This window comes from Equus przewalskii, chromosome 9 (assembly GCF_037783145.1).
Source record: "Equus przewalskii isolate Varuska chromosome 9, EquPr2, whole genome shotgun sequence".
Lineage (NCBI taxonomy): Eukaryota > Metazoa > Chordata > Mammalia > Perissodactyla > Equidae > Equus > Equus przewalskii.
The window spans coordinates 33414468-33428129 of record NC_091839.1 but is presented as its reverse complement, the minus strand read 5'-3'; the positions used below and the strand labels follow the sequence as shown (position 1 = coordinate 33428129).

The 13662-nt window shown below is 42.2% G+C and overlaps 1 long non-coding RNA gene across 1 annotated transcript in view; it reads left to right on the top strand.

The window, feature by feature from the left end:
• Positions 1 to 207: 207 nt before the first annotated feature.
• LOC139073615 (uncharacterized) overlaps positions 208 to 13662 on the top strand; it is a 37326-nt gene continuing 23871 nt past the window's right edge. Inside the window, exons 1-2 of the long non-coding RNA XR_011522532.1 lie at positions 208 to 491; positions 8709 to 8908. This is a non-coding gene — a long non-coding RNA (uncharacterized lncRNA). The remainder of the gene's footprint in view (positions 492 to 8708; positions 8909 to 13662) is intronic.

Genomic DNA, 13662 nt, shown 5'->3' with positions numbered 1-13662 from the left:
TATGTCCCATGTTATGTATGTTACTGCCCTCAGTTTGAATTGTAATCTTTTTGGAGAAAGTTCTGGATCCTAAGTCAGGACTTCTTGAACACCTACCATGTGCCACGCCCTTTGGGCAACACAGTGGGTTAAACATGTTTTTCCTGTTTACAGGAAGCTACACTGAGTCTAGACTGTGGAAAATAAGACTCTCATATGTGAATAATCAGATGATAATCTGGAGACTGAAAGAGCCAGAGGTACTGAAGGGACGATCCTGGCACATCTTGGTCCAAGTGCTGCTGGTAACTGTCCTCCTAGGAGGCCAGGGAGGGCCGTTTCCCAGTGTCCTGCAGCTTCTCTTTCTCATGATTGATGAAATGCCTGAGGGTGCAGTGCATGTGCCTGGGTCCCGCTGCCCCAATAGTGTCAGAACTGAAAAGGATGGAAGCACTTCCCAGTCTCTTTGGGAAGAAGGGCTGGAATATCCAATAAGGCTGCCAACCTGTGGGGTAAGTACTCAACAGGACCATGAGTTTAAAGAAGTGAGGGAGATGGTGATAGTGAAAATAAAAGAGAAAGAAATAAGAGGAGCCACGAATTCTGTTTTGCAGGTACGTTGGAAACACAGCATGTGCTATTTGCCCAGCTGTGCATTCTGAGCCTAATATCCGGTGCTCTGCTCTCCACCCCTGGATTGAGCCATCAGACTGCTGGTTTTCTTACTTATGCGTGCTCTATCACAAGGCCAGAGTTCTGCTGCTGTGGGTTTGAAGCTATAGGGAATAGTTGCAGGTAGGAGGCTCCAAACCGCAGAAAATGTTAAGAGCAGCTGAACCAAGCTGCATCGACTGAGATCACAGTGAATCAGGAGCAGCCAAGGCCCACGGGCAAAGGGTGTGCTGTGAAACAAGGTCGTTTATGTCCTTACACAATGAGGGCTGGGGGAGAAAACAGATGGGGTTCTGGTAGCAAAGTCAGCAGCAAAGTCCCTTTAAAGGTCTGAAGACTTTTTTTTTTTAAAGATTTTATTTTTCCTTTTTCTCCCCAAAGCCCCCCAGTACACAGCTGTATATTTTAGTTGTGGGTCCCTCTAGTTGTGGCATGGGGAACGCCATCTCATCGTGGCCTGGCGGGTGGTGCCATGTCCGTGCCCAGGATCCAAACCAGCGAAACCCTGGACCGCCGAAGCGGAGTGGGCGAACTTAACCACTGGGCCACAGCGCCAGCCCCAGGTCTGAAGACTTCTAAAAACATACTGCAGAGTGGTGGTTGTTTCTCTTCTAATGAAGAAGCAAAGTATGTTTTCCTTTCAAACAACTAGGAAAAAGTATTTATGTCTATCTTGAAACCAGAGTCCAAAGTTTAATTCTGAAAGTAATGAAGATCCAGAACTGAAATCGTTTTCTTAGGCAAAAAAAGAACATGGTAGTAGGTAATAGCATTGCTAATGTGATGTGTACTACCCGCAGAACTGTCCATCTAGATTTTAGCGTGTAAATACATGACAAAAATTGTTAATTCATATAAACTCATGTGAAAAAGGAAATTGTCCTGAGCTTAAATGACAACAAAATATGGTATCTAGTAAAAAGAGGCGGGGTATGTGGATTTCTGATTTCTAAAAAGCCAAAGATCAAATCTCCTTGACACAGGGGCTGGCCCTGTGGCCCTGTGGTTAAGTTCGTGCGCTCTGCTTCGACAGCCCAGGGTTTCGAGGTTGAGATCCTGGGCATGGACATGGCACTGCTCATCGGGCCATGCTGAGGTGGTGTCCCACATAGCACAACCAGAGGACCTACAACTAGAATCTACAACTATGCCCTGGGGGGCTTTGGGGAGGAGAAGGAGAAGAAGAAGAAAAAGAAGATTGGGAACAGATGTTAGCTCAGGTGCCAGTCTTTAAAAACAAAATTTCCTTGACCCAGTAACCTGTGACATTTTAACCAAAAAGCAAATGGCTTCTAAAGGATCTGCCAGCCAGCCCAGCACTGAGGGTCAGACGGTTTTCTATGCTCACGAGTGTCAGTCCCAGTGGCAGCTCCCCAGCGGTGCTCAGCGTGGTGGAGGAACGCAGTGCAAGTGTTATTATCACAGCAACAGAAAGGTCTGAGCTCTTCCAGCAAGGGGATCCAACGCACAACAGGAAGGAAATACATTTTCAGAGAGCTGAGAATACAAAAGAATGTAGTTATAGATGTGGATATGACTAAGAAGAGTTAGGAAAAACAAAATATATGCCCCACCCCCTAAAACCTAAAACTCTAGTGCAAGGATTGTCCTGAGACTTCAGGCATACCCAGAGATCGAAGCAGGGCAGCCTGGTCCTTTCTCTCAGCAGGGGATGCTCTGTAATCCCCGCTCGAGATCCATGGGGCGCCAGGTGGTTTGTGAGCGCCCCCTCAGGTCGCTCTGCTGGCCTACCTCCCACCTCTGGAAAGACCCTTTCTACCACTTAGCATCGACTTCACTACTTGCAAAGTCAGATTGAAGACCAATCTAATAGTACTATAAAATTTCATTTCACTCTTTGTTTTAAATTAGAGGCCTCTGAATTCTTTCCATTGGGGATTAATATGGTTAAACTGGCAATCTTATGTGCAGGAGAAGAACTAACCAAAGTAAAATTTCCCACTAAGGTGATGTTTCCAGGTGAAATTTGCTTCTTGATGACCAACTCTACCCTCAGGCTTTCAGACCCTTGTTTTCATCCCCTAATTCGCTGAGCAGGAATGCCTTTTCTTTAGAATGTGTTTAATCAAGCTGACTGTCATAACCACAAGTGTTCGAAGTTTTCTTAACAAAACTTGCTCTTGGACCCCGACACGGTGACCGGCACAGCGGCAGCTGCAGGGTCATCACAGCGCTCGGCCGCAGCGTCCACCTTAGCACTTCCCCATACTAATCAGGGTCTCCAGTGAACTAACTCCCCACCCTGGAATATCTACTATGATTATTACAGCTCTACCACAACATCGAAAATTGAAGGTAGTTTTGGATAATACTCTGTGAAAAAAGTTACAATCTTAATATTTGTCTAAAATAATTCCTCATGCAACCTCAAGGGTAGGGAGTAGGAAATCAAACCATAACGGATTAGATTATGAGGGTATTCCTCCAGGGTTAAGGTACTCATTCACAGTTCAACAGCTTATTTTTTCCTCACAATCCTGTGGGCTGCCTGGGCGATTCTTCTGCTGATCTCGCCTGGTGTCATTCATGTGGCTGCACCCACGTGGCAGACTGGCTGGCAGCTGGGCTCGGCTGGGCCTGGCAGCCATGGAACGTTGATCTCCCCACACAGCCACCTTGGGCTTTCTTACAGGGCGCTGGTCTCAAGGCAGCCTTCTCAGGGGAGCATTCCAAGAGTGTGAAAGCAGAGCTATGAAAGCTTTTAAACAGAAGCTACAAGACCTATGTCGCTTCCATCATATTTTATTGGTCAAAGCAAGTCAGGAAGCCAGTCCAGATTCAAGAGGAGAGAAAACAGATTCTACTTCTTGAGGAGAGAAGTGGCAAAGTCACATTGCGAAAAGGTTGTGGGATGGGAGACATCGATGCAGCCTTTTTGGAAACCATCTATTATGCTCCACTTCCTAACAAAACAATTCACATTCCTCCCACATGCAAAATACGCTAATCACCACCTCCCTCTGTGGTTCATCCTGTTACCTCGTCTGTTCCCAATCCCGGATCTAGTCCTCCGAGTCAGGTGCAAATGTGGAGGGATGAATTCCCATGCCCTTGTGTGCAGCTGCTCGGGCATGCTTCTCTCCATCTGGAAACTTGTGAACTAAGAAGACTAGTTTTCTGCTCCCCATACACCCAACATGCGATGATGACACAAGGACAGGAAAGCTGAAATAGGCAAGTGATTATAGACTGTGCACCACGGGGGCCCTAAAGGGAGCAGAGATAAGCATGGAAAATGTGGGGAAGTTCTGCGCTCAGAAGATGGATTAGGAGCCCGCGCAGTCGTCCGGCGAGGGATAATCGTGAAACTGCCACCTTTTCCTGAGCATTTACTAGACCCAGAGGCTGCTCTGAGCACTCCCCACACACTTTCTCATTTAACCTTCATCGCTAACTTGAGAAGAAAGGGGCCTATTCAGCAATTTAACAAAACCCAGGCTAAGACACGACAGGTGAGATAACTCACCTAAGCTCCATGGCCAAAGTGTTTGGAGGCGGGAAAGTTGAAGGTAGCTTTGAACTTTCTAACTTGGACATTAACTAGGAAAAGGAAAGAAGAACAAGTCATAGGAGGTGGAAAAGTTGAATTAATCTCTGGACACGTGGATTTTGAGGTGCCTGCAGGATGTCTACGGGGAAGGGCTGAGGGCTGGAAATATAGACTGAGACCTGATTGGCTTCATGAGATCCTAATGCTAGTTTTCCTAGGGAGATTGAGAAGCAGTTTGAGGATGAAACCAGCAAAACCTATCACTTGCTCAATTCTAGCTTGTCTTGATTGAAAGTAGCTTGTCTGAGGCTGGCATTTCCAATACATCATGCTGTGGACCATGGGCGGATGGCACGGTTCAGGGCTGGCTCTTCTGCCGATTGTGACACAACAATCCTTATCACAGTTCCTGTGAACTTGCACAAGAAAGCTCCATTTCTAGGGAGAGATATGGATTTAGAACATTCTCTTCTCTATGTTAGCGAGAGTATCCTTTGCACAGTTTTGCATTTGAGGAAAGTTGCATTTTGGGTCAATGGACAGTCTCATTTCCTTGTAGAAGACAGTTCTTGTGTTTTCGTATACCATTGGTTTATTTGTAAATCAATTGAAATTGAAAACATATAAATGTATCAACTGCTGAGACGTTGCCTAATTATAAATTTAATAAGAACAATAGACTCGAAGAGTTGAAAATCAGGGCCATTGCAGTACGTAGATCTTTCTTCCCTCAGGGGGAATTGTCTGCACATCCTAGAGTGCCTCATGTGGAGGGAGACGTAAAGAGCAGTGCGTAGTGTTTCAATTTGATTTAGAATCACCCTTTAAAAAAATAACAAAAATAACTGTTTTCACTGTTAGGTCCATTTTAATATTTAGCTGGTTACCAGGTTATATAACCCTTTGGTGTTGGGTAGGCGAGAACACAGATGGTACAGTAACCATAGCAACCACACTTAGGCTTGTTTTCTGCCTGTCAGCTTTTCTCAACATCATATTCCTCTAAAGCAGAGGCTCGCTCCCTCTCTCTCTCTCTTTCTCCCCCCTATTTCTTCCTCCTTTTCCTCTCTCTCCTTGCACTCTCCTCCTCTGACCACTCTCTCTCAGCAGACTGAAAAAGAACAAAGAAGTTTCATACAAACTCCTCTTGGTTTTTCAATCTCAAAATTATTCAAACCTTAAATATGAGTCTGCATTATACTGTTTCCATCATAAAACTGCATTTCTGACTTGTTTCTCTTTTACCTAAATAGGAGATATAGAAAGAAAAGCAACCGTGACCAAAAGTTACCAAAATGAGAACACTTTTCTTACCCTTTGAGTTCAGGCAAGATCGTGTGCACTTAAGGACTCTTGGAGACAGATTCTGAGACTTCTTTAGGGAAATCTAACTTCCAACCACCCTCACATTAAAAGTCTTGCTTGACTCTCGATCCCAAAGGCCTCATACTCAGGCACATTAATTAAAAATCTGGAGGGGCTGGCCCAGTGGCATAGTGGTTAAGTTCATGCACTCTGCTTGGGGAGCCCAGGGTTCCCTGGTTCAGATCCCAGGTGTGCACCTACACACCACTCATCAAGCCATGCTGTGGCGGTGTCCCACATACAAAACAGAGGAAGATGGGCACATATGTTAGCTCAAGGCCAATCTTCTTCAGCAAAAAAGAGGAGGATTGGCGGTGGATGTTAGCTCAGAGCTAATCTTCCTCAAAAAAAAGGAAAAAAATTCTGGAGCCTGTATTCCAATTTGCCCCTCTGTAACACTGGTAAGCAGGATCACTGATAAGTACACTGTGAGTTTCTGCACCTCAAAAATCAGATCTTCTGTAGGAGCACTTCAGGGCCCTGTTCTCCCCGAACCTTATCTTGGGAAGCCAGGGGGCAACTTGCTTGAACTATACTCAGTCAGTCGTCTGTTTGCAAAAGCGGTTGGATAAAACACCACTAAAGCCCATCCTACAGATGACACCTCTGGTGCTTTGGTCACCATGGTAACGGGCACTTGAGTTTTTCAGGAACTGAGAGTCGGCTCCTTGTCCAGTTCTGGCTGGTTAAGACCACTGACTCACCAAGTAGGTGGGGATGACCAACAGGCGGCCCTTTGATGTCGTGGAGCTGAACACTCCACCCTCAGATCATGGTAATGCAGCCATTTTGTGAACATGCGTCCTGTGAAGAGCCATAAAGCTTGACTACGCTTGTGCAGACCCTCAGTTCCCTCGCTCCTCCTGGCCTCAATCTTCTATCCCCACACTTCCGACCACCCCGCCCCCTTACCCCATAAGTATCCCTAGTCTCCATTTTTGGGGAGGAAGATTTAAGATTGTTTCTTCTATCTCCTCACTTGGCTGCATTGTGAATAAACCCTTTCTCTGCTGCAAACTCATCTGGGTAGAAACTGTATTTTATCTCTTTTTTGTTTTTGGGTGTGTGTGGCTTTTTTTTCTGAAGAAGATTTGCCCTGAGCTAAAATCTGTTGCCAATCCTCCTCCTTTTTTTTTTGGCTTGAGGAAGATTCATCCTCAGCTAGTATCTGTGCCAATCTTCCTCTATTTTGTACATGGGTCACTGCCACAGCATGGACACCAAAGAGTGGTGTAGGTCCACACCCAGAAACTGAACCTGAGCTGCCAAAGTGGAGCACACCACTAGGCCACAGGCCAGCCCCTCTTTTTGATTTTTAAATGTCACCCCCTCAGGGAGGCTTTCCTGAACCTTGATTATTCTCTTAGTCCTTGTACACTTTTTCACTTGTGATTTATACTTATTTGTTTGATTATTTTTTTTACTGTCTCTCTCTCCCAGTAGACTCTAAGCTCTATGAGGGCAGAAACCATTTTTGAAATTGTACTCCCTATGTTGTATAGGATTTGGCTCATTTGTAAGCATTAAATGAATACTTTTCAAACAAATCAATGGATGTTTCCTTTTTCATAAACTCCTTTTAGATTTGGTTTGTAAAACAAAACAAAACCTGTTTTTCTAATTTGAACTGTTGGTATGGTTTCTGTTTCCCTTTTTACCTTGGCTGCTAGGAAGCCCAAGTTAGTGTTTAATCAGTATAGCTGTATTTGCTACTGGAGCTAAGGATATTTGTTTCTTTGGCATGGCTTTTATTTTCTTTTACTATTGTAGTTGTATTATATTTATGTTTTTTATTTTAAGCCACCTCAAATACTTCTTGAAAGCAAGAACCATATAACAATAAGGAATAAAGTAAATATAAGATCCTTCATAATAAAATGATTTTTCAAGTATCTCCTGGAGAGAGTGATGTGTACTAGGAATGGTTAGCTCTATTAAATATTGACATGAACAGTAACCAAAGAAACTTTAAATAGTAAAAAATTGAAAAAGCCTTTTTACTCTTCAGCTATGTTACAGGGTACTGAGTGAGAATAAGTAAACATTACATATAAAACTGATCATATTTATCAGCAAAATAGTTAAGCTCTTAAAGGGTGAAATCCTCTTAAATTGCTAAAGCATTACTTTACTACTGTACACATATATATACAGATTTTCTTGCAGACCGACTTAAAACTCCTCCTCTCTGTGGCCTAAAGAGTTCCCTGCTGCCTTTTTATAGGGAAGAAAAACCTGTCTAAAAATCCTGACTCACCAGCTTCACCACCTTAGGTAAACGGTGTTGCCGTGTGATCCTGGTTTGCCGACTCAGGGCGTGAAATCCTTCAACTGACACTGAGCTTTGTCTACAGCGGCTGGAGGGGGAGGAGAGGGAGCTTCATGAGGGACTCCTGAGACCCTTTGAAGTATCTGTGGCCAGAAGAGGAAGCTGTGGTGAGGGAGTAAATCAATAGCATCGATGTCACCTGGGAAGGTGGTGCGGCAAGTGAGACTTTATTAATAGAAAGGACAGCTGGGAAAGAGTCCCACTTAGAAAACAAATGATCAGTGGCAAGAGCAGCTGGGGGCCCACTTCAGAAGACGGGAGGAAGAACTTTTCCCACAGTGAGCAGACAGACAGCATCTCCTTCTGCGCCTGAGGGCACAGGACAAAGTCAGGAGGATCTGCTTGGTTTTCTCCCTGGCCCCAGCGAGTGGATGGAGAGTGGAGGAGTGGTTCACTCAGATAACGCATTTCTGAGCCAGCTCAAGAATGGATGATCCACTGGCTTCCCCTGTCCCTGGTCCTGATTCTCTGGGGCAGGGGGATGTAGCCAGGGGCCAAACGAAGAGGGGTCCGCCTTCTGCCTACTGCTGCTGGCCCCCCTCCATAGCAAGGAACAGAGAGGCCTTCGCTCCAGAGTCCCATCTTGCGCCTGGGAAAACCCACAATCATCAAGCCCCCATTTTTTTCTACCCTCATTTTATTTCTTTCTATGATTCCAGGCTCCTGCTGGGCTGATAATAGGATTCATTTCTGTAGGAGTTTGAGGGAGTTCGGTAATCACTCGAGTATTCCCTGTGGGTTCTGAATCAATTGAAAACAAAAACCCCAGTGTGGAGAGAGTATTTGTTTTGTGGTGGCAGTTGTTGCTTTTGGCTGTTCCCCTTTCCTAATAGCACCGACTTCCTTTTACAGAATGTACTCTTCCCCGCTGTGGGCAGTTTCCCCACGACAACAGATACGGTGCCTGTCTCCAGCCAACTGAATCCATTCCACAGTTGATGAGCACTTGGGTTGTACCCATGTTTTACTGTTATGACAGACGCTGCTGAAAACATTATTACACACGTCTCCTGGTGTTTATGTGCAAGACAGGGAATTTGCTAGGTCATGGGGTAAGTACAAGTTTTCCACTGTGGTGTTTATAATTTGCACTCCCATAAGCAGTGGATGAGAGTTCTCATTGTTCTGTGATCATGCTAACACTTGGCACTTTCCAAAATTTGAATTTTCCCTTGTTTTTAATAAAACGCTATAACTGTATATATATGTTTTTATAACAACTGCACTGAGATATAACTCACATACCTTACAATTCAGTCATTTAAAGTTTAAAAGTCTGTTCTTTTTAGTTTATTCACAGAGTTGTACAACCATCACCACAAGCAATTTTAGAACATTTTCATCACCCCCAAAAGAAATGCATTAGCGGTCATTTCTGGTTTCCCTCCAAGTCCCTCAGCCCTGGTAACATTTTGTCTATAGATTTTCCTTCTCTGAACATTTCCTATAAATGGCATCTATAACATGTGGCTCTTTGTGGTGATTTCTTCCACTTAGCATAACGTTTTTAAGGTTCATCCATGTTGTAGCAGGTACCAGTATCGGTACTTCATTCCCTATTATTGGCAAATAATAGCCCACTGTATGGATATACAATATTTTTTTTATCCATTCATCAGTTGAATGTTGTAGAGAAATACAACTTATGGTTGTTTCCACTTTTTATTATTTGTGTCCAAATTGTTGTGTAGGTACATGTGTTCATTTCTCTTGGGTATCCATGTAGGAGCGGAATTGCTGGGTCATGTAGAAACTCTATGATTAACCTTTTGAGGAACTGCCAGCCTATTTTACCTAGTGGCTGCACCATTTTACATTCTCACCAGAGTGTATGAGGGTTCCAGTCTCTCCCTGTCTTCACCAACTTGTTGTCTTCTTTTGGTTACAGTCATTCCAGTGGACGTGAAGTGGTATCTCAGTTTGGTTTTGATATTCATTTCTCTGATAGTTAGCGATGTTGAGCATCTTTTCATGTGATTATGGGCCATTTGTATATATAGCTTCTTTGGAGAAATGTCTATTCAGATCCTTTGCCTGTTTTTAAAATCAGTTTAACTGCCTTTTTATTATTGAGTAGTAAGAGTTCATTATATATTCTACATTCAAGTCTCTTAGATATAAAAGTAGCAAAGTTTTCTACCATTTGGTGGGTTGTCTTTTCACTTTCTTGATGTCCTATGAAGCACAAAAGTTTTCAATTTTGATGATTCCACTTTATTTTTTTTCCATTGTTGCTTGTGCTTTTTGTGTCATATCTAAAAAACCACTGACTAGTTCCCGGTCATGAAGACTTATGTCTATGCTTTCTTCTAAGAGTTTTATAGTTTTAGCTCTCACATTTAGATTGACCCATTTTGAGTTAAATTTTGTATATGGCATAGGCTATGGGTCCAATTTCGTTATTCTGCATGTGGATATTTTGCATGTGCAGTTGTTCCAGCACCATTTCTTGAAAAAACTATTCTTTCCACATTGAATTGCCTTGGCACCCTTGTTGAAAATCAATTGACCCTAAATATGAGAGTTTGCTTCTGGACTCTCAATTCTATTCCAATGATCCCTATGTCTTTTCCTATGCCAGTACCGCGTAGTCTTAATTACTGTAGCATTGTAGCAAATTTCATAATTGGGAAGTGTGAGCCCTCCGACTCTGTTCTTTTTCAAGATTGTTTTGGATATTCTGGGTTCCTTGAATTTCCAGATGAATTTTACGTGCAGCTTGTCAATTTCTGCAAAGCAGCCAGCTATACTGTTAGTAGGGATTTCATGGAATCTGTAGATCCATTTGAAGAGTACTGCCATCGTTACAATATTAGGTCTTTCAGTTTGTGAACACAGAATGTCTTTCCATTTATTTTAGGTTTTCTTTAATTTCTTCAACAATGTGCTGTAATTTTCAGAGTATAAGTTTTGTACTTCTGTTAAATTTATTCTTAAGTATTTTATGATTTTTGATGCTAGTATAAATGGAATTAAAAAAAATTCATTTGTGGCTTGTTCATTGCTACTGTATAGAAGTACAATTGATTTTTGTATACAAACATTGTATCCTGCAACCTAGCTGAACTCATTTTTTAGTTCTAATAGTTTTTAACAGAATTCTTAGGATTTTCTACATTCAAGAAGGATTATGTCTTCTGAAAATAGAGATAGTTTTATTTCTTCCTTTCGAATCTAAATGCCTTCTTTTTTATTTTTCTTTTCTAATTGCCCTGGCTGAAATGGCCAGTACAATGCTGAATAGAAATGGCAAGAGCAGGCATCCTTTTCTTGTTCCTGATCTTAAGGGGAAACACCAGTCTTTCATTATTAAGTATGATGGAAGCCGTAAGTTTTTCACAGATACGCTTGATCAGATTGAGGAATTTCTCTCTATTTCCAGTTTATTACGTGCTTTTGTGATGAAGGGTGTTGAATTTTGTCAAATACTGTTTCTGCCTGTTGAGATGATCATATGGTTTTTGTCTTTTATTTTATTGTATGATATATTACATTAATTGATTTCAGATGTTAAGTTTGAGCACTGTAAAATATGTTCACAGGCCGTTTGTGTTCTGCGAAATACTGTTCACAGCGTTTTCTCTTCTCTACTGGTTTGCTTGTCTTTTTCTTACTGATTTGTAATAATTTTTACATAGGCTAAATATCTTGAGGAGTTATATGTGTATCAGTTATATGTGTAGCAAATATTTTCTCCAAATTTGTGGTTTGTCTTTTCTCTCTCTTTATGAGGTGTTTTGATGAACAGTAGATTTTTAACCTTAATGTTATGAAATTTAAAAGTGTTTACTCTGTGGTTGGTACTTCTGGAGACCTGTATAAGAAATCCTTTTCTTCCGGAGGTAAGTATAGTCTCCTAGATTGTCTTGCCATTCATAGTTAGGTCTCTACTCCACCGGGGATTGATTTTTCTCAGGGTGTGAGGTAAGGTCAGATGTTGTATTTTCCCATGTGGATCCAATTGTTTTGGACGCAATTAAAGCAGCTCCTCAGATTTACTCAGACTCATCTTGCCCAGGGTCCTCAGCTGCTTGTCCTTGGGGAGTTCCTTATGATTCCATGGCTGCTGCAGCTGCTGCCTCATCTACCTGCACTGCCAGCTGCCTTGACCTTCCCCGTAGAGAGCGCAGCCCCAGCACGGTGCCCATCATGCCTGCTACTGTGAGAGCACCAGTGGATCAGGCACCTGGGTCCAGCCTAGTCCTCCTGCCCTGCCCACTCAATATAAAATCCAACACTATAAGGCATGAGATCTTGGCTTTAGTGTTCTAGAGGTGGTCCAAAGGGATCAAGAGATACAGCCTGAAAATGTAGTGGGGTTAATGTGTTCTGAGACAAACTTTGACCAATGAAGAAAAGAAGACCAGTCTAGAACCAGCAGATCAACTCTCCTCCCAAACTCCTCTGATAGACCACTGTGAAGCATGATGCTTCTCAACAGCCTTTCTTAAAATGTCCAGCATGACTGAGCAGAGAGCAGCCAGATGTGTCTCTTTGTGAAGCTGTGGCTAGCTCAGAAATTATTTGCTTCCCCTCCTTCCCAGCATCTTTTCTGTGACTTTTTGCTGCCCTGGGATTAGATCTCCCACTAGAGTAATAGCCCTTAAGCTCAGCGCCAGGTTCCGGTTTCTGGAAAACCAAGGCTAAGATACTTACCTTAGTCTGTCGTTTACTCACTTACCTGCAGTGCTTATTAGACGTGTTCTAAGTTAATATTGCATGTGACTGTTTCAAAAGCGTATGTTTTGTTCCATTGATCTATTTGTGTAGCTTTGCCAATACCACTCACTCTTTATTATTATAGTTTTATCATATATCCCCCAAATTTATTCACCTTCAGGTGATTTGTGGTTATAATATATTATGCATTAAATACGCACCAGGGCTCAGTTCATCAATACTTCGCCAAGACTTTGCAGCTATGTTCATGAGCAGGAGAGTTTGCGGGAAGCTGGGAGAATATGTTCCTTAGACATTTGATAGGAATCATCTGTAAACTTTATGGGGCTAGGCATTTTTTTCTGGGAAAATATGTAAATTGCTGTTTCAATTTCTTTAATGGTTAGAGATTATTTATTCTATGGTTATACTTGAGTCAGTTATGGTAAGTTATATTTTTCAGTTTTGATAAACTTTATTTGTCAAGTTTATTGACAGAAAGTTCGTAATTTCCTTTTATTTTCTGTTCAATATCTGTAGAATTTGGTATTGTTTGCTTTTTCATTAATTATGCTTACTTTGAATCCTCTCATTTTTTCTTGATGAAACTTCCTAGGAGTTTTGCAATTTTATTAGCGTTTTCAAAGAACCCACTTTTGACATTCTCATTCCCATCTATTGTATTTTTTCTATTTCATTAATATCTTCTCTCTCCTTTTTTTTGGCTTAAACGACAGAAATGTATTTATTACAGTTCCGGAGACTGGGAAATCCATGATCAAGGTGCCAGCAGATTTGGTGGGTCCACTGCTGGTGAGGGCCCATTTCCTGGTTCACAGATGGCTGTCCTCCGGCTGGGTCCTCACATGGCAGAAGTGAGAGAGCTCTCTGGGATCTCTTTTATTTTATTTTAATGTTTTTTTGTTTATTTATTTACTTTTTTATTTTATTGAGGTAACATTGGTTTATAACGTTACATAAATTTCAGGTGTACATCATTATATTTCAGTTTCTGTGTAGAGTACATCATGTTCACCACCCAAAGACTGATTACCATCTGTCACCATAAACACGTGCCCTATTACCCCTTTTGCCCTCTCCTCCTCCCTCTTTGGTAACCACCAATCTAATCTCTGTATCTACATGT